A 27,527-nucleotide genomic window follows, 5' to 3' on the forward strand; every position below is an offset into this window, starting at 1 on the left:
CATTTTGCATCCAAGACATAATGGCTCTAAACTGCACATCTCCTACATACAACAGTGAATTCCAATCTTTGTTATCTAGCACTACAAGATTATGGATGTATAATTCACAAAGAATATTTTGGAGGGCCATTGGAACTAATTTAAATGCTGCATAAAACTCTTGGGGTGTGTTCAAGGAAGGATTCAACCCGTGAATAACCCAAGACAGTTGAAAATTGACCATTTTCTCTTTTAAAAAATATGTATAAACAGGAGATGGTGACTTGCAACTTAGAAGTTCTGGAATGAGTTTTATTACTTTAGTAACACATTGCTGTAGGACCTTAATTTCACTATCTTTGTCTTCAATTTGACATGCCTTTTCTTTAATGGTTTTGAGCAATTGTTTACTTTCTAGATCCCAATTTACTTTTTCCCACTGAAATTGTTGATAAACATTAAGGCTGGTTGATAGAAGAGTAAGAATATTGGGTGGCGTATGATGTTGAACAATAGAATGATTATCATCAAAGTGGCTAGTAGAAGGATTAACACTCGGTCCAGTGACAATGCTGTCATCCTCAGGCGGTTGATGAGCAACAAGATTGTCAACTTCTTCTTGTGGCTCAATGACTACAGGAGAAGACACAATAGCCATTTTAACTTGGGATGTTTCAACAATTTCTTGAACTATTTCTTGAGCAGTCGATGGGTATTCCTCTAAAGGTAAACTATCATTTTCTTCCACTTGTGGCTCAAACCCAGACACTATTCTTTTTGAGGAATCTGTATCACTATCAATATTGATAGGACTAACTTGTCTTTGGAGAATTTCCTCAAGATCACTATTATGTTTAGGAGTAAGTATTGTGTGCTTTGGTGACTGTGCAGGTGTAAATACTGGGGTTTCAACATTAATAGGTGATGCAGGAGATTCAGCAGGCAACATAGAAGGTTCAATCTTTAAATTTACCCTAAACATTCTAGTGACTCATCATGGAGTAGAAACTGGTTTCTTACCCTTATCAACAACTTTCCCTTTTTCAGAATTAAGTGCAATTTCATGTGATGGCAGAGATGCCTCCTCCAAACTTTCCTCTGCAATAGTTGCACGAGCTTTCCTCTTTTTGGAGGTAGAGGCATCCACGGGAGAAACTTTCCTTTTCACAACTTTTGGTGGGGATGCAGAAGCCAAAGCTTTTGGAGTCATTTTATACACTACATTCCTAATTCCTACAATAGTCTTCTCCTGTGTCTCCATTCCTTGCCCTCTAGGCCCACTACTTTGAAGTTCCACATGTTTTAATTTAATGAAATCCTCCCATGTTCCTAAGTTTCACCTAGTCAATTCCCTTTCAACTATGGTCCTAATTAAATAATGGTGGGACACTGACTAGACTTTCCCTTGCTGGACATAAGAAGCTTTTCTTTTAATAATATTATAGAGAAATCTTGGAAGATTCACAGGGTGATCACTATGTCGTAACCCACTTAAAATTTTAAAATGCACAACATGTAGATAAGAGTATCTTCCTTCACAAGTAAAATATCTTATAATAAATTCAGCAAGCCAGATAAATTGCAGAGGAAGAGACAACCGCAAGGTACCTTGCTTTTTATTTTCCTCTAGCTGAGGATCTCTATGCATTGAGAATTGCTCTTTTGCTGCCCGCACATCCATGTTTTCTATCCATCGCTCCCCATTTGTGGCTAACCCAGTGACTTCTGCAACCACTTCTTCTGTGAATTCTATATGAATTCCTTTCATAGTAGCATACCCATTCCTCAATCTGTTGCTGAAGCGCAATTTCCTGGTCAAATTGCTTCAAACTGAGACAATACACCAACTAGTCTCATTGTTGAAATAAATTGCATGTTGTGGGATCCACCAACAAAACTCTATGATCTGCTAGTTCATGCCATTGAGGCTCTCCACCCATTTTAAAAACAATTGAAAGGGATTGAAAATGATTGAAAAGTGGGGTGGAGATTGCTAGAGGATTTCAACAATGGTTACAATGGTGTTTGAAAATGAAACAATAGTTTTTAAAACACACTTTTCTTCAGTACTACATGATGGCATTAACATAATGGGGGTGTTAATAAGTTATGCACTGATGAAATCATAAAATAATGACTGCACTTGCTTAATTACTTCACACATACAAAGGAAGTACAAAGTGATGCTAACTCATCCCTCAGATGATCTTACCTCGTACATTCTTTGTGCCAACATAAGATTTTCTCAGATTTTCATTTATGATTTTAGGTCACTTGATTTTTGTTTATGATTTTTTATGACTTCGATTTCCCCCCCCTCAATCTATCATGGACTGGGTCCCACCAACCCTTAAAGATTGCAAGTTCCAAAAATCAAAATAATTATGCCTTTCTAAATAAATAATAAAATGAATGAATGGAGAGAAGTTAAGTGTCACCAACCTAGAGTGTGATAGGAAGCATGCTTGGAAGAATATTGTACCATAGAACGATGATGGAATGGAGTGACAATGGGAAGACAAGAAGATGAGATGGAATGAAATGGAAAAGAAATGAATTCCACATAAATGCGACATTTTTATTATGAAGACCTTGAAATAAATTCAAGGGGCTGCAGGCATCCGAGTGGAAGACTCAGATGTAGAGGCTGCAGGGAGAAATGTTTTTGCTGTTTTGGAATTGTTGAAGAAATTCCTCCTGGGTGGCTGGTTTATGATATAGCTTCAAATGATGTCAATTAACAAAGAGTTTGAATTTGATTGGATCAATTGTAGATAGTTGAATTGCTCCATTATTAAAAATTGCAACAATTTCATATGGTCTAAGCGATCTGGCCTAAAAAATTTCTTGATGGTGCTAATAGCATGAATCATATAGGAGTGCCCAATCACCAACTGAGAATTCTCTATCTTTAATAAATTTATCATGCCATTGTTTCCTCTATCTTTGTATCAATTTTGTGTTATGAAGAGCTGACTTGCGCCATTCATCTAACTCATTAAGATGCAATATGAGGTCCTGTTTTGCTGTAGGAAGAGTGATATCAAGTTCTAAGGCTGTCCATAGAGTCTTGTGGTCAAACTAGATGGGCATGATAGCTATTTTTCCATAGAGGAGCTCAAAAGGGGTAAACCCAGTGGTGGATTTCCATGCTGTTTGATATGCCCATAAAGCTTCAGGAAGTTGAGCTGCCCAATCCTTCTTATGTAAGGACACTATTTTAGTGAGTATATTTTCCAACTCCCTGTTTGTCACTTCAACTTGTCCATTGGCTTGTGGATGGTATGGGGAAGATTTACCATATCAGATTTGGTACTCCTCCATAAGTGCAACTACTAGATTGGATGAAAAATGAGGCCCTTGATCTGACTACAATTCTCTTGGAGCACCATATCTAATAAATATACACTCGTACCTGAACCTTGCAACATTGTTATCACGAGGGTGCTTCATAGGCTTTGCTTCTACCCATTTAGTAACATAATTAGTCCATACCAAGATGTAACTGTTTCCTTCTAATGGTAATTCAATAGGACCAACAAAGTCAATTCCCCATTTATCAAATGGTGCTACTACTATCTGTGGCTGTAGGGGCATTTCATCGGTCTTCATTGGTTGACCCATTCTCTGGCATTTGTCACATCTTTTTGTATATTGAACTACACCTTTGTGAAGTGTGGGCCAATAATAACCTGTATTCAGAATCTTTAATGTAGTCCTTTTATTAGCAAAGTGACCAGCACAAGGCTCATCATGACAGGCAGGAAGAACATCATAAGTTTCATCTTCTTTGAGATGCTGACGTGTCACCTGATTTAGCTTAGTATAAAACATGAACCTTGAGATCCATGAGAAGTTAAACCTCTTTTCTGCCAACAACCATTTTTCTTTTGCAGAGAAGTATGGGGGTGTTCTTCTAGTGGTTAGATAGTTGGTAATGTCAGCATACCAAGGATTTTGTGCTGATAGAAGGAAGAAATGCTCATTAGGAAAACTATCTTCTATTACTGTAGGATCCTCAAGTGTCTGAAGGTGAGGAAGGAAATCAGCTACAAGATTTGCCTTACCTAGTTTGTATATAATGGTTATGTGAAATTCTTGCATCAATAACAACCATCGAGCCAATCATCCAGAGATTGCTAGTTTATTCATCATATATTTGATAGTAGAGTGGTCTGTGTGTAAAAAATTTGATATCCTATAATATAATGTCTGAACTTATTTAGAACATAAATTACAACACGTAGCTCTTTCTCTATTATAGTATAGTTATATTGGGCTCCTTGAAGATTTTTACTAATGTAATATATTGCATGTTCTATTGAATCTAGCTTTTGACCAAGCATTGCTCCAATGGCATGATCTGAGGCATCAATATGTATGTGGAAAGGTAACTCCCAATTTAGTCCTTGGAGGACTGGTGCCATCGAAAGGAATTCTTTAAATTGCAAGAAAGCCTTTGTACAATCAGAATCCCATACAAACTCAACATATTTTTAGAGCAACTTGTATAGAGGGGCTACAATTTGATTGAAGTCTTTAATAAAGTGCCAATAATACCCTGCATGCCATAGAAAACTCCTGACTTCCTTTAGTTTGGTTGGTATAGACAATGTATGGATAACTTCTATCTTTTTTGGATCCACTTCAATCCCTTTGGGAGAAATAAAGTGCCCCAACAACACTCCTTGCATCATTATGAAACACTTTTCACTATTTAAGACAAGTTATAGTCTTTACATCTTTGTAGGACTTGATCCAAATTTTCTTTGGCTTCCTCAAAGGTCTGCCCATATGTAGTGAAGTCATCCATGTATACCTCTAAATAGTTTACAGATATATTAGAGAAAATACTAATAACAACTCTTTGGAAGGTTGCAGGTGCATTGAACAAACCAAATGGTAGGACAGAATAAGCAAATGTTCCCCACGGGCATGTGAATGTAGTCTTGTCCTGATCCTCAGGTGCTATCTGAATCTAGTTATAGCCACTAAACCCATCCAGGAATTAAATTAAATAGACCTCAAATAATCTTATAATCTAGTCTCCAAATTTAATCCTTTCATAAGTTAAGAAATTAAGTTAAATAATTGATTAATATTTAATGATGACCAGGATAATTACATTGTTCTAAGCATGTGGTATTATTCCTTGATTTTTTCAAGATAGATTTGGCTTCAATACTTGTTTTCTAAGAATAAGTAGGAACAAGTAGGGCTAGTAATATCACTCAAATTTTTTGAGCAAGACCGACAAAGACTGTAAATTGCTTATCAGGTTATTCATCTGTATCACTTACTGACACTATTAATGACTTCTTGTTAAGTGGATTTCTGTTTAATAGATTTGTGAGCTACGGACAAAACAACAAAGAAGGGATGCCTACTAAGCATCTTAAGCTCTGGTTAGTTGGTTCATTTGGAGCAAATTACATATGGTTGATTTAGATCACTCTAGAGTGCTCATATTCAGATAAGGATTACTGTCGACTTTCTTTGTAATAAATACTCATATGTGAAATTGGGGTATGCCCCTTTTATAGTGTAATAATAAAGGACTAAGGTCTCAGGTGAGACTAGAGGTTTTCTTCTCCGTTCCTTCCTACTATTACTTGTTTGAATAGAGAAACCTAAGTTGTATCATTTTATTTAAAGTTAATCAAAGGCTTCAGTCATTTACCGATAAAAAAAAAAACTTATATTAAATTATTAATAAATAATTATTAATCTAATAATAACATAATAAATAATAAATAATAATATTTACAATTTAATAAATAATAATTAAAACTACATTAATTAAATTAATTAATAACCATTTAAAAAATATTAAAACATTTATTAAATTATAAAATTTAATAAATATAAAACACTTAAATTATTTTATTTTAAAAAATGAATGCTTATGGCTTGCCGACCTTAATGGCAACACTATCACAACAATAGGGTACTGCGTTAGCAGTATATACTGCTACCACAACAAGATTGTTGCGTGCAGTCCTTACAACAACCGTTGTGGGGAGAGAAAGGGGAGGGGAGGTGGGGGTAGTGGTCCGCGTCCTACCAAGTTATTAAAATTTTGTTTTTTTGTTTTTTATTTAAAAAAAACAAATAAAAAACCAGGCCTACTTAATCAATACGATTTCTATTTATATTATATAAATTTATAATTATCGCAGTAATTAATAATTACTGTGATATATATATATATATATATCTATCTATATCTATATATATATATATATATATATATATGTATGTATGTATGTATGTATGTATGTATGTATGTATGTATGTATGTATGTATGTATGTATGTATGTATGTATGTATGTATGTATGTATGTATGTATGTATGTATGTATGTATGTATAAAGATTTCCCCATATAGGTCTGATAGGAGAGAAACGAGTTATCAATCAAATCTATATATAACATTCTTGATTTCTTTTCAAAACCCTACTCATTTCAAAATGCAATTCTCTAAAAATTTACAAAACGAGGGTTTCTAATTCTCAATTCATATATAGATGATTCCAAAATGAAGAATAATGAAATTTGCAACAAGGGTTTCAACTCAATTTAAAATTTTGAAAACAGACCCACAACAAACACGAAGAAGATAGAGAAATCAAAGAATGGAAACTATTTTGCAAAACCCACAAGATCCTACTTGAATTTGATGCTAAAATAATGAATGCACGAAGCTCACAAGCAATTTCCCCTTCTTCCGAAAACCTTCTTCTCAAAAATTGGCTCCTCCAAATCTTAGTATTAAGAAATGAACTCTAATTTGCAAATAAAGAGTTTTCCCCCAAATCAGGGCTTCAATTTTGCAATCACGTGAAACCCTTTTCCTTAATTATTTTATTATATTTTAATTTTCATGTGCAAAATTTTTACAAATTAATTAAAATATCTTTATTAAATAAAATTTTTTCATTTTTTTATTAATTCACAAGATGTTTTTAATAAAATATTTATTAACCTAACTAATAATAATATTTAGAATTTATTATAAAAATGAAACTCCTAAATTTATTGTTATTAAATTAAATAAATATGCTTATGCCAAAATTAGAACTTTAATTATATCTTTAAATTTAATTCTTTAATTTAATTAATTTCTCAATTAATTAAGTATAATTAAATATTGATTTTTCTTTATAAAATTTCTATTAAATTATCTTTTAATTTGATTTGATTATAACTGAAAATCACAACAAACTCACAAGACTAAATATGACAACTCAACTGAAGACAAAGAACATAATCAAACTCTAGGGTCAAAATCATGGATTCATGTCACTAAACGAATTCCAAAAGGTAACCAACTCAAATACTTATCCTACTTTCTAGAACAATTGGCTTAGGGTTACGATTTGGACTAATTATCTCCCCTCTTTTACGATTAAGATACTGCAATACAGTATGCTTTCCTGTCAAAGAACATAATCAAACTCTAGGGTCAAAATCATGAATTCATGTCACTAAACGAATTCCAAAAGGTAAACAAGTCAGATACTTATCCTACTTTCTAGAACAATTGGCTTAGGGTTATGATTTGGACTAATTATCTCCCCTCTTTTACTCGGTGCTTGCAATCTATATAAACTTTGAGCATGTACATACACATATAGTCTAAACTAAACAGACAATGGTAGGAAGTGGTGCATTGTGTAGATCCTGACTAGCAGGTGACTATGACTCCCTCCCTCAACCACATCAGAAATTTCACACATAAAGTAAAAGATAAAAGTACATCATACACGTGCAAATATGGGGCAAGTATCTGTAAAAATGCATATAAATCATTCCTCTAACTAACATCATGAAATAACTAAAATCACTATATGAACATACATGTATCACCATCAAATTAAAGAAGGGAAGCTTATGCAAGAGCATATGCCACATTAAACATTGATTTTTGGGCTTGATGGGTAAGTGTCAGAGGTTACCAAGGATTCTAATCCAATTTTGATGGTCAAGGTAACAAGACCATTTGGAATTACAATGTTCAAGAATGATAGAGGAATCCAAGAGAAGGTTATATACATTTTTGGCCTTGGTGGAGCACAAGGGAGACCCATATGGCCATCTTAGTAGGGAGAGCTTATCATCAACCTCAGGAGATTGAGAGTACCACATACCTCTTTTAGGATGGAAACGATCCTTTTGTGTGAGAGAGGTACATTATACATTGAAATCACTTCCTGCCAACTAATAAGATTACCTTTAGATATAATATCATTGAACTTATTAATAACATTTATGGACCATCTCTTTGTAGGACAATCTTGAAGAAGGACAAAGGGCTTATCATTTCATTTAAGATCACCAAATAGATTTTTCCCCATAGATTTTGTGAAGATGATAAACCAAATCATTCCCAAATATTAGATGTCTTACTTTCTCCCACCGCTTCCAAATAGCTTGAAATGTGTAAACCATTCCAAGATTTAGCATCAACAGAAGCACCCCTTGATATGTTATTCTTGATTAGAATTATACATGGTTCTTTTCCTTGGGTGGCCTTAGCAACCCATTTGATGGCAAGGGCAATGCCTTGCCATCTAAGGTCTTTTTGCTTAAGACACCCCAACTCTTTTCTTCTAACACGCTCGTCCCTTCTAACACCATACCTCTTCTTTCATTTTCCATTAGACCACAAAAAATTTCTTATAGCTTTTTGAACATAGTTAATATGGGCTTGGTTAAATAGCCAAGCAAAAGAATAATATATAGTATGATAAGACTTTTTGGCATACCTACAATCTCCCCACTAAACATAAGTACCCATTGTTCCATTAGTACTGTTTCTTATCAATCTTTGTCTTGACCAATTCCTACATTGATTAGGATGAACCAAGAATGAGATATTAAGGTATCTTACCTAGTACTTAGGGCTTCCCAAGAAATACCCAATTTTTCGTACCAAATTTGGGGACTACCCTCCTAAACTAACATGATAGACTTGGTTAATGAGACTTTACTACCAGAAGTGGCACAAAAGGTATGTATCTTGGCAACAAGATTTTCAATATTTTTTTTCTTTTGATAACCATATAAGAAATGTTTTATCATTTGCAAATTTGATATTAGTTAGATCCTCTTGGTTGTGAAGCACAATCCCTTTGATATAAAGAATTATGTCTCAATATATATAATAGGTAATTTGTTACTTTAATAGACAATAACGAGGCTAATGGGCACCCTTGTCTGATAAATCTAGAGAGGCCAAAGGAGTTGGATCTAGTACCATTTATCTTCATTGGGGTTATAGCATTGATTATGAGAAACATAACCATTTTGTTAAAAAATCAGGAAAGCCAAGCCCTACTAACATAATCATGATGTATTTCCATTCAATTTTGTCATATTCTTTTTTATAATCTACTAGAAACATACATACGTGTTGTCCCCAACTTCTATCCCATTCCATGGCCTCCCAACAAGTAATTAAATTATCTAAAATGTGTCTCCCTTTAATAAAGATAGTTTGTGTGCAGTTGATTTCCTTGGGAATGATGTTTTCCAGTCTTGGAGAGAGAGCTTTTGATAGAATCTTATGAAACATTAAGAAGGATAACATGCCTCCAATTCTTGATTAAGGCTTTATCACCATCTTTTGAAATTATTTGGATAAGTTTCAAGTTAATTGCAAAGCCTAGGGATCCATTATCTATGACTTCCTCATAAAGTATCAATAGATCTTGCCAAATCCACTCAATATTAGTCTTGTAGAAACCAATTAGAAACCCATCAAGCCTGGGTAACTTCTCATCACTCATCTTCATGATTGCATTAATAATTTCCTCTTTCAATATTAGTTGTTCAAGCATATATTTTTCTTCTTCATTAATTTTCTTAGGGATATAGTGCAGGAGCACCAAGATCAAAGTCAAGAACTATGGAGTGCACAAGAAATTGATGTTATGAAAATTTGAATGTAAGTCTAAGTGGTCTAAGTATCATCAATATTTAGAAAGGTTTGAATAAACCATGATAACTTTATAGTTTAGTTAATGTGTTTAGAACAGGAATGTTTTCGGCTGTGGGAACTTAGTAATTAGTGGAGTTAGTTATTTGGTTTTGCAAAGCTATAAATAATGTAAGGCAATCTGATAAGGGACAAGGGGAGATAGGAGTAATGGTAGAACATAAGAGGATTGTGGTTGGTGTCTCAATAGAGGAGAGCCAAGATGTAACAAAAAGTTGAATTAATGAAATATGATATGTTTGGGAATTGATGTTCCTACTGGCTGTTAGGCACAGCCATATTGTCTTGGTAATTATGCAGTGTTTGAATATATTTGACTGGGCTTTATTTACCCTTCTACTATACACTCCGCATTAGATTGGTATCAGAGCTTGAAGATCTTGAGTGTGTGGATAGAGCGCCGATAGAGGCAATCCAAGCTAGGACCTTGGAGATTTGGTATTTGTTTTATGATTCTTTTGGTTGTAGGTGCTTATCCATCTTGCTGCATATGAAGGTTGGAATGATGGGTAGACAAGAGAAGGTCTATCATAACCATTCTCCAATGGAGATCAAGTTGGGTAGATAGTGCAATCTAAAGAGAGAAGCATCTTCCAGGATCTACTATTGGGTAAGATGAATGGTCAAGGGCCAAGGATTGATCTACTTGATTTCCAAGAAACTAGGGAGAGAGGCAAAGAGGAGGAATCCTAGGTGAGGCATAGGGGAGAGTTGTTTGTGGTGAGTTTGAAGCAGCAATGATAAAGGTGGATCTCTGACTAATAAGGAACCATGGAGTTGTAGCCATTAACACTCCAGTGATAGGAGTATTTGAAAAGATGATTTAAGGGATAGTCCTATGTCCTTAAGAGAAATGATGATGGTGATAAAGGCATGAAGAAGAAAAGGCAAATGAAGGTGAAGATGCGAATTTTGATCTAATATTTTTTTTCTTGCAGGTTATTGATTCCATGTTTTCAAGGGACCTAGAAACTTTTCAAGGTTGGGAGTATGGTGCAGAGGCACCTAAATTTCAAGAGAAAAAATTGGTTTATAGTCATTAAGTCATATGTTGAAATAATGTGATCCATTTATTATATATTTGAGTCTTTTGAGTCAAGATATACAGGCTAGAGAAGCCATTTGTAATAAGTTGTCAAAGCTGTAAAGAGGAGGTCTTAATATGAAAAATAATGTCAAAATATTTAATTCATAGGTGAATGGATCTATTGAAATCCATCTAAAGTCATTTGAGTCATAATGTTGGTCTAGGTTGGGTTTGTATGAAAGTTGATATGTAAAAATGCATAAAGTGCATAAAATGTTGTCAAAAATGCAAAAGCATTAAAAGAATGTAATGAGTTGGTTTAAAGGGTGGTTTGGAAGTTATAACCAACCAAAAAATATGTAAAAATATATGTATGGTTGAACCAAAGAATAAATGAAAGGAAGAGATACATTTTGAAACACAATTGGTAATATCTTGTGTTGTTATTTTGATTGGTTTTTCAATTTTAGTGTTGGTTCTAGGTCTTGTACGGCCATTTAAAGAATGAAAACCATGAAAATATTGTATATTGGGATAGAGAAGTGAATAAAATTTCTTTTTGCTTTAGTTTTCATTTATTTCATTTAGAAATGAAGAAGTTATGCAGGTTTTAGAAAAGCTTGTAAATTGCAGATTTGAGGATGCCCAACTATAGTCAAATTGAAATGTTTGGAATGATCACATTTGAATGAATATTAAAGTTTATTTATATTCATTGGAAATATATGTGAATCAAGGTTGATTTAAAATTGGTTTGAGTTATTTTCATTCAAATTTGTGTAAGTTATGTTCATTTTGATGAAGACTGGTTTTTACAAATCTCCACTGAAGTTACAAGACACAATTGGTCCTTGTAGAATGATTTATGCATTGTAAGAATTAATGGCTTATATATTCTGAAACTAGACTCATATAAGGTTGAGTGGAAATTTATTTTATGTAATTTGGAATCATCTTGAGAAAGTTATTTGATTCCCTAGGAAGGGTTACTAGTTTTATTTCTAGTTTATGACAGAGAAAATGGGTCTAAGTATACAGACTATAAAATTCAATAGATTTATTAATTTTGGCTCATCTTTGGATATGTTTTATTATTTCTAATTTGGAACAACTATACTAATTTTTTTTTTTCAAGAAGATAATTATAATTGAAGTTATGAAATATGGAATCAGATATAGAAATCAAGATATGTGAATGGAGAAACGTTGATATTTTTATGTTGGAAAATGTTTTGTTTTACCTTGTAAGATGCCTCTAATTATGGAGTTTATTTAATATATTTGAAAGGGATTAGAATGTATCCCACTAATTGGTTGATTTGTATGATGCTCTGCATCAGATTGGTATAAGAGCACAATAAAAGATCTGGTTTGGGGTGAAGATCTGAGATTTTGAAGACCAGGAGTCCTTTGTTGATGCTTTGAGTTGAATCATCCTCCAAGAGTGTTCCAAGTGGTGATTCCAAGTCAAATAGATCTTGGTTGAAGGTGTTTTCTGAGGATTCTATTTGAAGAAGGTTGGTAGCAGGTCATCATGGCAGATAGTGATGGTACAAGGTACATTCAGATGTCATCCATATTCAAGACACAATGCAAATGGAGGAGTAAGTTGTTGTTTCTAGTGGTACTCTCACTAATCTTGCTTCAGGTGATATGATTTCTAAGTTGAATATTGAGAAGATAGCACATAGTACACCTTATAGAATGTATGGAATGAATAATGATCAGTGGATTGATGTCAAAGAACAAGCTCATATATTTCTTTCAGTATTGGTCCATATGTTGATAAAATATTATGTGAAATTGTACCTTTGGATGATTGTCATATGATTTTGGGTAGGACATGGCAAGTTGATGTCAAAGCCATACATTTTGGTTGGAAAAATGAATATGTTGTTAACAATGATGGAAAGAAGTTTGTGATGAGTTCACTGCAAGATGATAAGGCTACATGGGGAATGTCAAGGACATGGTTGATGGGAAGAAGAGAGTTCCTAAGGTTTAAGGAACATGAAGGTGAAGAGAAAATGCTAAGGAAGAGTGATGGTACTTTGGAGCATGAAGACATCAAGAATGCTGATACAAAAGTATGTGGTCCATCTAAGGGACAAGAAGAAAGATTGCAGTAGATAGGTTACATGGAGAGGAGTGAATCTCATAATAAAGAGGTTCTAAGATGCAAGATAGTAGTAAAGAATACAATTTATGAGGAAGACAAAGAGGAAGAAGTAAAGTTTGATGCTGAAAAATGATACTAGTTGGTACAATTCTATGTCCATTAAAGTTTGGGGAGAATGGTAAGGTAGTCACCAAGAGGAAGGTGAACGGACAATGAGCATGGCTAAATGATGATGATAAGTTACTGACATGGGCAGAGGTGTATAAACATGAAGTATTTGAATATGAGAAGAGCATAAGGATGAGGAGTCATGAGGAAATCAGTCCAAGCATGTGTATAGGGGCAGCCTGTACTAGTATGAAGATATTACTATGTTTTTTGGTACTAAGTTTGTTTGTGTTGAAGGTATATCCAACCGTGGTACAAATTTATGGCATGATAAAGTTGACAAGGTTGTGTCAAAGCCCAATAATGGCAGGGCTATGTTATGTCCTTTTCTTTATACTAATTTGGTCACTAACTCCAAAGTACAAGAAGAAGAAATGAAGGTGTAGAAGGATAGTACAGGGCACACACTTCCAAAAGGTGTATGAAAACATGGATAATTAGTGTGGAAAGCAAGAATTAAGCATGGAGAAGCATGGCAAGGAAGAAAGTATAGTCACAAGATATTCACGAAAACAAGCAAGGATGGAGCATCAAGGAGCTTAGTACAAATGTGTCAAAGATATGAGAAGACATGGAACTACATTTGATAAAGGTTTTTTGATAGAGCTTTCCAAGAGGACTTGGAACAATTTCAAAGTCGGGGAGTATGGTGCAGGAGCACCAAGATCAAAGTTAAGAACTATGGAGTGCACAATAAATTGATTTTATGAAAATTTGAATATAAGTCTAAGTGGTCTAAGTATCATTGATATTTAGAAAGGTTTGAATAAACCATGATAAATTTATAGTTTAGTTAATGTGTTTAGAACAGGAATGTTTCCAGTTGTGGGAAGTTAGTAATTAGTGGAGTTAGTTATTCAGTTTTTGCAAAGCTATAAATAATGTAAGGAAATCCAATAAGGGACAAGGGGAGACATGAGTAATGGTAGAATAGAAGAGGATAGTGGATGGTGTCTCAATAGAGGATAGCCAAGATGTAACGGCAAGTTGAATTAATGAAATATGATATGTTTGGAAATTGTTGTTTTCGCTGGCCATCAGGCATAGTCATATTGTCTTGGTAATTATGCAATGTTTGAATATATTTGACTAGGCTTTATTTACCCTTTTTTTGTGCACTCCGCATCAGGATAAGACTTTTGATTCTGTCCCACTTGCTATTCATAGAATCATCCACCTCTTCTAAGGTGAAAAGGTTAGAGTAATAGTTGGCAAAAGCTTTAAGAATATCTCCTTGATAATAGATATCCTTACCATCCTCACAAATATGGTCTATTTTGTCTGTGGCTTCTTTCAAATTCAATAGCTAGAAATATTATCTTGTCCCCTTATTAGCATGTTCTAATAAATTAATTCTAGTCCTCGTTTTAGCTCCCTAAATCTTAGAATGTGTTATCTTTCTTAATGAATCTATGGCAATGGTCAGAGTGTCTAGAGTATCATGGTTATGTGGTTTTGCCTAAACTAAGTAAATTTTTAAGCTTCAATTAGAGATTTGTGAATGGTACATTCTTTGAATCTAGAGTCTTTAGCTTTCTTCTTCCCCATAGTTTAGAAGAGCCTTTTCTAGCTTTCAGTCACAGTCTCCCATCTCTGGATATCACTCGTGTTTGACAATATTATGGTTATACCATCTGATTACCAAGACAATAGTCCTAGTATCTTCATCTTTAAGGAGAGAAGTATTAAGGGAAAAACCACCAGATTTGTGAGGGATGACTTGGTTCTGATTAAACAAAAAGATTGATGCTACTATGTGATGGTGATCAAAGAGAGTGTAAGGGAAGACTTGTACACAATCACCTTCTTCAAGAGAGTGTAAGGGAAGACTTGTACACAATCACCTTCTTCATTCTTTCTAAAGCTGAAAGTATTCCTACATGCATAGAATCTATCTAGTCTACAATATATCCTCCTCCCACCCTTTTGGAATCTAGAGCACATGTGCTAAATGCCTTTATGTCCATTCTTGTTATCGGTCAAAGGGTCAAAGAGATTATACTTACCACCCATCTTAGTCCAAAAAAACTTTTCTTCCTGTTTCAAATCTAATTTGGAACATCCTAACTTCTCTTGTTGACTTTATACGATACTGGAATCCCCAATAAACTCCCAAGGAATGTCTTTTACTTGGCACATCCAATTCCAAAGGGTGCTTCTATCATTATGGTCCTTGGGAGGACAGGAAAATCAAACTCTTTTGTCTTTACCATCTACGTTAAAGATAACTCACAAAATTATGTTGCAAGGAGGGGAGCCCTAATAATAGATGCATTTGTGCCACCTGTGACCAATTAGAATGGTAGTCCTTGCAAGGTAACTTGCAACCAAAAATATAATTTCTTTCAAATAACACATAATAGGTTTGAAATAAATATGTAATTAAAATCCACGTGAAAGAGACTAGAAAACATACCCACAAAAAATGTGACACAAGATATAACTTGGGAAACCCTCATTGAGGGAAAAAACCTAGCCTCCAAAAGCGTTTATCACCATTGCAATACAACCATGGAAGCCTTCAAAGCCATAGCCACAACCAAACAATCCATGTGAACAATCATGAATTCACACATCTAATGCCATGCTTCCAACCTTCACAAATGCTCCCTTGGCTAACCTGTCAAGCCCTGTCTTGCTTGACTTTCCTTTTTGCCTTTTGCCTTTTTGTCTTGTCTCTACAACTACCTTTGTGGCTTCTTATATAGTAGAAAGTCCCACAAAGCCACCAAGTAGTATTACATAAACTATGTGTTGTCTAACCTATTGATCCCACATTTAATATTGGACATTTAATTCTTTTCCTCAATGTTAAATAATTACATCATCAAGTATATCCCATGGAAATCTTTACATGTTGCATGACCATCTAGGTAGTCCTAGGTGCAACTTTACATAATAAAATATAACAATACTATGCAATGTGTGCAACACCCATTATCTCAACAACCCCTCCCTTGCCTTTTTAATGGTTTGTGAAGAAGACTTTGCATCCTTCAAAATACATTTGAGAGATATATGAAGTTGAAAATCAATTGCTTTGATTTTTTGCAAGAAGAGAAAATCAACACCATTATGGTTTCTCAAAAACCTCTTCATAACATACTTTCGGCTAGGAGACTCAAGTACTTTGACATTCCACGATATGAATTTGGCAATAATTGGGAAACATATAATTTTCAATATCCATAGGAGCTTGGAAGATTGTGGAGCATTTAAGGAGTTTCTTGCTTGGGATCTTAGTTGGCTTTATGTTCCCTCCCCCTGATTTTCTTGCTTTCAAAGAGGTTGACTAAGAGAGAGAAGCAAGAAAATCAATGGGAGGCAACACTAGAGGAATCATAGATTGGTTCATGAACTTGTGGCTTAAGATTTTCTTAATTTTCTCTAGAATGTTTTTTTGGGTGTTTTGGGTTTTGTGTTGAGCTTAGGCATATGTTGGATGAATCCTAAATTAGTCTCATTAGGAACAAGTAGGGAAACGATTTGGGAGAGGTCCCTCTTTGGAGGAGGGTCCTCTATATGTTTGTTGAATGTAGCTTACAATTCATCAAGAGAAGCACAAATTGCTTTTGAATTGACACAAGGAATAACATAATAAAAAAGTTGAGGGGTACGAGGATAGTCAATGATAGGGTTCTCCTGCTAAGATGTCTCGATGGATTTATGGGGTTGATTAGGGTTGTGACTAAGTAGGCTATGATTCTTCCTTTTCACTAGAGGTAATTCTGAAATTTATTTTTGTATTCTTTCTCTCTTATATTTTAGTTAATTATTTGAAGAATTTTGGCTACATCATCTGGTATTAGAGCTCAAAAGGTCTAGGCAAAGGAGATCTTTTTGGTTTGTTTTGGTTATGAGTTTATCTTCAAAATTGACCCTATTTGCTCTATGAACAGTAACAATTATGCCAATAGTTGGAGAGATTGCAGCTATTCACTATCAAATTGCAATCTTCCTCTGCATTTGAGAGGGGCATCTCCCTCATATGATGGGTGTATTTTTATTTTGGTGTACTTTTCACTTGAAAGTATAAAGGGATAGAACATGAATCTAAATAAGATGAACAACAAAAACTCAAAGAATATACATACAAACACCAAATGAGATTCCTAAAAGACAGCAATTTGTAAAGGGGTTTTGAGCATAAAATGCAACAATGAAAAAGAGTGGATAGTAGTAGACCCTAACATATGAAAAGATAAACTATACTAGTGCATTCACATTAAGATACCAAGAGATGAACATTTTTCTTTGCATGGATTGTACATAATCCATACAAATTCATAAAGGAGCTACTAATTTAACATATGATAAATTAGCAAGCATAAATTAGAGAGACATTTGTACACACGAACAAATGCATTCTTTACTATTTTCGAGAAAGTATCAACCCAAAAACCTTTACATAATATGAAATCATTATTTATTGAAAGTTTCTCTAAATATTTTTGCAAAGTTCTTCCTTTGCAAAAGCTCTTCCCCCCTTTTCATTACCAAATCCTTGTCTTTTATAAGATTTTCTTGATAACCAACTTGTAACCACTTATCATACCTACTTAGGATAACTACTCAGAGTAAGTACCTAGGAAGACTACTCAAGCAATCACTTAGACTAACTAGCTAGGCGTTATTTGAGACATCTTCATGGAATAACTACCTAAGTGCCTACTTGGAATAACTTGGAATAACGTCCCTTTTGAAAATAAGTTAGGATTTACCTAACTTTTACAATGATTAAGACCTAAAGTTGACTTTAATTACAATAAGTGACATAAGTCACTTTTACAAGGAGGGAATTTGAAATTTGTTACATTGGAAGAAAAAATAAGTGACCATTCCAGTTTAAAAGTAACCATTAGATCTTATTGTGATCATCAAGAACTTGATCTTCAAGGAAATCCATTTTAATCCTATGAGGCCTTACCTCAAACCATCATAGCTCAGTTGACACAATTATTTTTGATGCATTTTGGCTCAAGATTTTGAGACATTGTTCAACTGGCTAGACATTGATCTATATTATAGATGTCATATGATGATTACTTCAACATATTTTACTTATGATGCTTGATGATATTTTATATACGTGCATGCATTATGATGGTTTATTTTGGTAATTTAAATTGAATTGATGAAGATGTCGTAGTGTTTTGATTATGCAAATCTGTTATATCTAATCAATGTGTAGAAAATGGTAAAGTTATTGAAATGAAATTTAGGAATGTTTTGAGTTAAATTTGACTATGCAAGTTTTGTGTGTGTGTGTGTGTGTGTGTGTGTGTGTGTGTGTGTGTGTGTGTGTGTGTGTGTGATTTTCTCAAACTACTAATATTCAAATTGAGTGTGTAGGGAATTAATAGGGAATAAACCATGGTATTGATCGGAGAACCAAAAACTAAACCTATGTACAAATTGTGAAACTAAGGTTGAACCCATTGACGAGATTTAAACCTCATTGTTACATAATTTAATTTGTAATCATAATTTGAATGTATGTATTAGGTTAATTCACTATGTAATTAGTCACATGTCAATTGTAAGGTGTAATATAATTTTTTGGTGTCAATTGAAACATGCCATGTATATGTGTGAATGACATGTCAATCAGGGTTTGGCAATGAGACCCTTACACTAAAACTAAACTTAATTAGGAGCTTAAGTTAATCACATTTGTTTAGAGGTATCATGTGAAGTCCCACAAAAGAAGAATTTGAATTAGAAAATTTAATTCACTTTAAGAAGCCAAATAGTAATCATAGGAGCTTAATTTAGTGGGATTTAAGTACCACTAGAAGGCCCAAGCAACTTTAGGGACCCTCCAAAATACGCATTTTCCGAAAGTTGCAAAAATGGAGAATTCTTATGTCCTTACCCTTATCCACATACTTTCCCAGATTTGCATTAATGGTAGGAGACACCTATGATTCCCAAGAACTTAGGGTCAAATCAATGTATTGTATGAGTTGAGTGATGAGATTTCCACTCCATATGTAATTCTTCTTGCATGGTATGAATCTTAAAGTTTAAATAAAAGATTCCATTGTTGATATCATTGGTTGAAAATATTGTGTGAATCCATCTCCTTATATTTTGTAGTAGTAGTGAAAGAACGAAAGAATGTTTCATTATGTAGCTTTCATGATCATGTATTGCAGAATTAAGTTCTTCCAATTTCATTGAGTTATATAGTTCATGAAAGGAATCTAAGAACAAATAGAATGCATAAGAGAAAGAAAATTGGGACATCAAATCCTGAATTTGATAGTATAGGCTTGGCTTGGAGTTGCACGTCTTTCAAATCTGAGAATAGAGTGTTTCTCCTTGTTTGCGAGAGTTGAAGGTCCCAAGTCTTTTGCTTCAACTTTACAGCTACTTTCAACATGGGTTCATTGAACACTATCTGATTCTATTTATTTGTAGACTGGTAAGGAGCCTCCTTAATTATTTTAGGAAGAGTTGAAATGCTACCAGATAAATGCAATGTGTGGGATAGTATTGTAGTATTCCACAGACACCCATTGAAATAAAAATATATAGAAAATGAAAGTGACAATATAATGATGAAGTGTAGGCAAATTCTAGCGTTACAAATATTAGTAGAAGAAGTATTAGAAAAAATAATATGGAATTACTTCCTTCACATATGTTAGGCAGAGTGCTTTGTTTTAGACATCAGAATTAACATTTGCAGTATCTCAGTTTTAAGAAACCCTAACTGCAATGGAACAGTAAATTTAAAATGAACATTTTGGATTCTCTAGGTGTAAACAAATTAGCCCTACTCTGAAATTAATGGAAGAAAAATAACAGCATAAACAACTTTAAAGAATAATATAAAAAATAGACCACCAAACTGCATCATTAATGGATATACATATGGATTTAGTTTGCTTTGGTGAATCTGCATGTCAAGAAGAATAGGAAACTCAGAGGCTTCAAATGTTGTTTAAAAAATTGGTATTTTTTCAAACAAATTTTTTTTTTTCGTCTGTTGCAAGGAATCAAAAATCAGAAAAAGTTGCTTTTCTAAATTATAAGAAATAAGTATTAACTATTGTAACTTTGTGTAATAGAGTTTAATATTGCAATTTCATTGATAGTTTGAAATGTCAAAATGTAAAAATTGGCACATGAACTAATAATTGAAACAAAAAATTGCAATGAAAAATATATGTTTGAAACTAATTACAGTTGTTTGAAATATTTTTAAGATCCTTTCTGGAAAAATAAATCTAATATAGTTTTCAAAAGTGTCAGCAAAAACATTATAATCATGCATATCAATACATTACATCATTGATGAAGGTGTCATCAAGTCCACCATATGTTGATTGCCATTGGGATGGGAATATTATTGTAGAGCCATAATCACTGCCCACCATATCATGCTCAACATGCTCATCACTATTGTTGTCTTCAACAGGGAGATTATAATAACTCAAATGTGATATATTGGATTCACTTGCATGATTTCCAAGTTGCATACTTCCATTGCCTTGTTGAAAGGATGGATAAATTGTTGTAGCCATGCATTCTCCCCCACTGTCCCTTCATTTCAAGAAGCCAAACACTTATTCAATGTCAAAATATTTGTAAACATTTATCACTGCCATGAATAATACAAGTTTTAAAGACATACCTGATGCTAAAGATGCCATCAGTATTGGCAAGATCTACAGAGTTTTGGTCTCTTTGTGATATCTGGCTTAACATTTGACTCTCACTTGAATTATTTTGTGGCTGCAAATATCAATATAATTAAAATTAAAATGTATAGTTAACAAAATAGTTTATCATCGTTTAATGTATCTATTTCTAATGCACATTAGTATGAAACATTTTTAAAGTTTAGCTAGTCTATTCCATTCATTAGATATGACAAAAGAAAATTTTTGGGCATTGCTCAAATGAAACATATCTGTATATTTTGATTGGCCATGTACATTTTGAGAAAAAAATGGAGAGAAAAGTTTTGGCATTCAATAAGTTATCTCTATATGAAAATTTATCTTCACTGATCTATGGAAAATATTATTTAAAAACAACAAAATTTTGATTTCTCACAAATAGAACATACCTGCATATTTGATTGACCATGGATGTTAGCTTGGCCATACGAGACTATGCCAGATTGTTCAAGAAAATTCTGTAATATATTTCAAAATTGTTTTGAAGAAAATTATAATTTTCTTAGAATTTGAAAATGATATAATTATCAAAACTAATTGTTATACTGGTTTTTTAATATTAAAATTTGTAAGATATGTTTACAAAAAGACATTTAATGAAATAGAAGTGGAGTTCTTTACCCTTTTAAGTTGAACTTTAATTAAGGATTCTTCCAAAACTCTCTCATAATACTCTGCATCCTGTACTGAAGTTATCATATTAGGATCTGCTTTCAAACACCTGCAAATTTAAAACAAAAAAATGAAATATTATATGAAACTTCAATATATTTATATAATTTTTTCATATTTATGTTCTTTACAAAATCAAAAATAGTTCTTTAAGATCCCACAAATACTGCCTGGGCATTTGATTTATATAGAAAGTAAGAGTATGATTTTCAATTTTTATTTTTGTAATTTTAGTGAAGGGGAGGGTTACAGAGCGAAGGAGTTCATAGAAAGGGAGGGATAATTTGATTGGAAATTGAATAAAAGTATAGGTAGCATTGATATGAACAGTGAAATCAATGAAAAATGTTAATGGATATTTTTCATATCAGTAATTTCACATGTTTAGATGTTTTTAAGATCAATTTACTAAATTACAATGTAGTATAATTTAATGGAAAAAATATTACTTCAGATTAAGTAAGAGACTCTACCTTAGTGTTGATTCTGCATTCAGTAGTTGCAATTTACATGTATTAATTTCTCTTTGAATCTCCTATAAATTTATCATAATAATTATACATCAAAATTGGATCATAACTTAAAAAAATAGAAATCATTGTTCTTTATCATGGTGAAATCAAGCATACCTCAACATTTGGAATGTTTCCTGAGCTGTTGATGATAATGCATAGTCATGGATAGAATGTAGAAACACTCATTAGTAAGATATTACTTAGTAAAAAGGGTTTTACTACATGTACAAAAATAATAGATAAATTTAAAAAAGACCTTGATAAATGATTGACATGATCATTGTCGCTCTTCAATTTCTTCAATATTTCATTTAAAAGCTGCTAAGACATATCATAAAATAACATTTATTTATGTCTAATTCTAAGATTTGGTTTCTACATTAATAAATTATTCACAAAAATAAATTACACCAGAAAGAAGAAAAATTAAACTAAACATTGTAGATTGAGACTTACTTCTTGATTTTGAAGCCTGTATATTTGTCGTATTTCAAAGAATTTATACCAAATAGAGAACAAATATGAAAAAAAATTAGTTATAAAACCAAACTAAACATGAACATAATTTTATTCAAAACTTAATCTTATTAGAGGTATGTAGGTGAAAAAGCTAAAAGAAAGTGGGTATAATATTGCTGTGAATTGCAATACATTTGTATACAAATTGTCTAATCAAACTTTCATATAAGTGCAATAATGGAGCAATCTTGTTCATAGACAACTTATAACTAAGATTAATGAAATTTTATATTTATTCTTTGTAAAAGATCTATCTTATTAAATGAGTAATTTGATACAAGAATATTGGAATTGAAGTGAGCGTATTATATGTAAAAAAAAAAATTGAAATGTAAAAGTAAATATTATGAATTTCATTTTTATCTTTTTAAGATATTGCAAAAAGTCCATACCTTCCTCTCTCATATTCTAGTAGATCAACATAACGAACTATAACATCTTCTGTCAATCTAAAAAGAAAATGAAAATTTAATATTGTAGTATAAAATAAAATAGAATGAACTTTAATTGAGAATTCCCCTAATACTAGGCATTTATTTCATATGAAATACTATACATAATCCAAAGTATATTCACCATATTTGAAGTGTTCCTTAAATATACAACATATGAAATAAATCTCTTTAGTAAATAAAACTATCTATAGAAGCAACGTAGACATTAAAAACACAAGTTATTCAGTGGTTCTAATAGAGCTTACCTTTTCTTTCCAGAATAATGACTGAGTTTTCCAGAAGGCGAAAACATAATAAGTGCAATATCAATATCACATAGAATAGAGAGTTCATAGGCCTTCTTCGTAAGTCCATTTCGCCTCTTGGAATAGGTAACTTGTCTGTTTGTATTGCTTTCTATTTTCTTGATCTGAAGCTTAACTCTTCCCATCACATGTAATATATATAATAATAAGATTTATTTGAGAGGAAAGGGAGAGTACCTATATAAAAGTAAAACCAAACTTATATTTATCTGCATTATTCATTTAAAACAATAAAAACTCATTAGTAAGATGAAAAATAATATTTAAAAATACAAAGAAAATTAAATATATTAACAAAATATTCAATCATATATTAAAAAATAATTATCAATTATTTCAATAAATAATTACCAAATGTTTCAATAAAACATTCAATTTAATATAATGATATGTTAAGAATAAAATATAATTGCTAATTAGGAAAAGTAAGTTATAGATTTTAAAGAAAATGATAGGTTTAACTTGTTAAAAATTGGATACTGATTGAAAACATATGATTGAAACTGCAAATAAATTGGAACTGAAAATGCTGAGATCTTGTGGATAGCATGGTTAAAACTCTGCTACTGCTAAGAAGCATTTTATTTATAATAAAAATTTCATATAATTAAGATGCAAAAATATATAGATCTGTCCATTTTTTTTCCCTAATGCAATAAATAAAAAGGATGGTTTATCTAACAAGCTGGTTATTTGATCAACTTGAAGTTTTATTCCTGCTGCAGAATACCTGATTTGTTTTTAATCTTCAAGTCAAATTATGATGATGTATAATAGAAATCAATAAGATAGTATCGATCCAAAATTCTAGTTTTATTTGTGAATTAGATTGTGTATTAGTTTTTCTATTATCAAGTGCTTTCGATCGAATTTGCACAAAAAGGAGACATTACAATTTTCTTATTTTCTGATTAGTCATTGTGATAAAATGAGAAATCACAATTCTCTTCTTTTGTCATTTCTCATTATGATAAAAGTTCCGGGTCTAATCATGGTTCATTCAATTACATGTTACAACTTTCTTAGTCAATTGGAGTCTAGTAGTTGTTCACTTGGTTTCAATTGTTGAGTATACCAGTAGTGGATCATTTATATCCTTGTAGTTGGTTGTTTTTTGGCTTTTTATGCCTTTCTTGTTCCATGATTGGCTCATTTGTGCACCACTATTGGTGATTGATGAATCACTACTGGAGAGTTGTGAGCCACCAGTGGAGATTTATGAAGCACTACTAGACAGTTATGTGAACCACTCTTAGTGATTGAATGAATGATGATTAGTGAAATGGGAGGTCAAGTATTGGTGAACACTTTTATTAGACCACTTTTTGCCCCTTTTGTGTATAATGCCTCCTATCGAGTGCATCGTTATTGACGAGAAGCTAAAACCTTAGATTTAAGCAGTTAAGTTGTGTGTGAGAACAATAGATTTTTTTAATAGAAATTTTGACATTGTTTGGGTTCCTCGATTGAGGGTGCGAAGTCAGCTATAACAACTACTGGGTATCTTCCTGTATATAATGATTTGTTAGCACAGTGAAAGGGGATATTACAACTCTCTGTCAACATGATGATGGATTATAAAATGTGATTAGATAAATTAATTACAATATTTCTTTAAGGAGATAATCACACTCTTTTGTTAGGATGAGAGAGAGTTTCAACGCCTCCTTCCATCTAGATGATGTGATTTGAAATGTTGATGATACCAAATTTATATACAATCTAATCTACAAATAACAAGTTAACTTTTAAAAGAATAAATCTAAGCATTAATTAATGAGTTGTGCAAAATATTTTCATTTAATCCAAATTGACATTTGAAGTACTTTGTTCAAAGTACATTTTTTTTCCTTTCAAGCGAGTTAATTACATTTAGAATAATTGAACTTACAATTTAATGCAAAGTGACTCTAAAAGAAACTTTGATAAGTCAATCTTGATCTATCTTCTTCTAGAATTTTATGCTATACCTCCAAAGAGTACTATTCATGACTCGTATAGTAAAAAATAAATCATCATTAAAAATATATATAATTAATGTCTATATAACATAATCAATATGTCTTCTCACGTAGTTTTTTTGGCACCGGCTAATCTCGAGACAAAATGCACCAAAGACCAAAAAAAAAGTCAAACGTGATTCGTTTTCAGAGTCATTGAAAACACAACAAAATTTTCTCAAAAAAATTGTTGTTTTCAATTACAAAATATACAAAGATCAAATGGTGAAAATTTCAAAAAAAAATCATTATATTTTTCTTTCTTTGAAATTTAGTCAATGATATAAATTTATAAGGAAGATAGCTCCTCTTTTTTTTTTTTTTTTTTGGTTAATATTGGGAACCTTGTATAAAAGTTTATCTGATCATGTAGCTCTCAAGAAGCCAAGTCATTTGTCCTTAGCCTCGATCACATTATCAAACCTTGTGGTGTTTGTAAAGCATTATTGGAGGGAGCTCATTCCCTAGAAAGATATGCAACGCACTATTCCCCCAAATATGCCTATCAACTAATAAATGTCGCATGTGGATGCAGATAATGCTTCTTTAAACTTGATCCGACTCAACGACTTCTCATTGTGTTCGAGTGTAATGTCATACGAGTCACGTTGCAATGTAAGATCAATCATACCTGTTATACCTAATGTAGCCCTGTTACGGCTCACAAGTCTACTTTACCCAATAGTTATAAAAATTAAACAAACAAGTTGCAGTTGTATCGAAAATACCACTGTAATTTAAATACCATCCGACAATGGTGGCAGCATTCATCCATGCACGGTGCCAATGATACAAATTAGACAACGCTTTGTCCCCTTTCTAGATATTAGTGTTGTTTCTAAATACAAATTACACCCCGTACCCAACGGGAATGAATCCTTTCCCCTCACAAATGCACCATATTGTATGCACCAAGTTACTTAACATAAAATTCTTCTCCATTCATGCCTCAAATTCCGCATCTAACTATATAACCTAAGAATTCACTATACAATTACAACAAAAGATCGAAGAAGCCCAGATCTGCTAAAAAAGAAGAAGAGTTGTATAGCTCAAAAAGATGGGTGAAAGATATGAGAGGATGAGGAATAAAATCCTTCAGTACGTACCAAATTCCCAGCAAATTTTGTCTCCAGCCGGCCTGGTCATATTGGGGGCTATTCTGCTGTTAATGACGGGGCTAACTGCAATAGTTTTGGCTGTTTTGGCTCCTGTTTTGATACTTTTAAGCCCTTTATTGATACCCATTGGAGCCCTGCTGTTTGTTGCAGTTGCAGGGCTTTTTTCTGTTGGGGTTTTTGGGGTGGTAGTGTTTTTGGGTGTTTCATGGTTGTATAACTATGTAAATGGCAGGAAGCCTGTTGGTTCAGATCAGATAGACTATGCATGCAAGAGGGTTGTTGATACAGATGCTGTGCTTGGGAATGCGGTGGGTATTTGCATGGGAAGCTCACAGATGCTGCTCCTGGAGCTTAAAAGAGACATGCATGAGGGAGGTTGTGGATCTAAATGAGCATTTCCAAATATCAAGCAGTTATTTAGTGTTTATATAATTTCATGTTGTTTCTTTGTGATTGGTTTTAAACTACAATAGAAATAGAAAAGCTGCTTAAAATAGCTACAGAATAGATAGATCAAAATTAGTATTCAAGAAACAAGACTTAAAGCCTATGATGAAGCACAAATGAGCTAAAACCAGAGAACTAATGAACAAACAATAGTTATAACAATTAAACAAACAAGTTGCAGTTGTATCGAAAAAAAAAAAACTACCACATACGCCAAACTTCCAATTTAGAATGCGACGACAACTACTTAATTCAAGCTTCCATACATCAAAACAACTCAATTTTGAGTACTCAAAAGACAAAGAGAGAACCTGCTCCAATTGTTTGTCCAGTCACTGATATCCCCCAAAAGCATAATCTCCTCCTATTTTATTTTCTCCCCAATTCATAACTGACCTCTGATGCTCATCTTTACTTCCCTGCTCATCTCTCTAACTAAAATGGTGAAAAACATAACTAAAATTGGCTATGCTGCATGTAAAAGATTCTAATTGGCTATGCTGCATGT

General features: G+C 32.8%; 2 pseudogenes; one reads left to right on the forward strand and one right to left on the reverse strand.

Annotated features, from left to right (window-relative positions):
* Window positions 1–973: 973 nt before the first annotated feature.
* On the reverse strand, window positions 974–23,576 carry LOC149570040 (uncharacterized; annotated as a pseudogene).
* A 2,755-nt stretch (window positions 23,577–26,331) lies between these two features.
* On the forward strand, window positions 26,332–26,927 carry LOC149570041 (oleosin pseudogene; annotated as a pseudogene).
* The last annotated feature ends 600 nt before the right edge of the window (window positions 26,928–27,527 follow it).

This window comes from Cupressus sempervirens, chromosome 3 (assembly GCF_028749045.1).
Source record: "Cupressus sempervirens isolate cs-2001-9-10 chromosome 3, ASM2874904v1, whole genome shotgun sequence".
Lineage (NCBI taxonomy): Eukaryota > Viridiplantae > Streptophyta > Pinopsida > Cupressales > Cupressaceae > Cupressus > Cupressus sempervirens.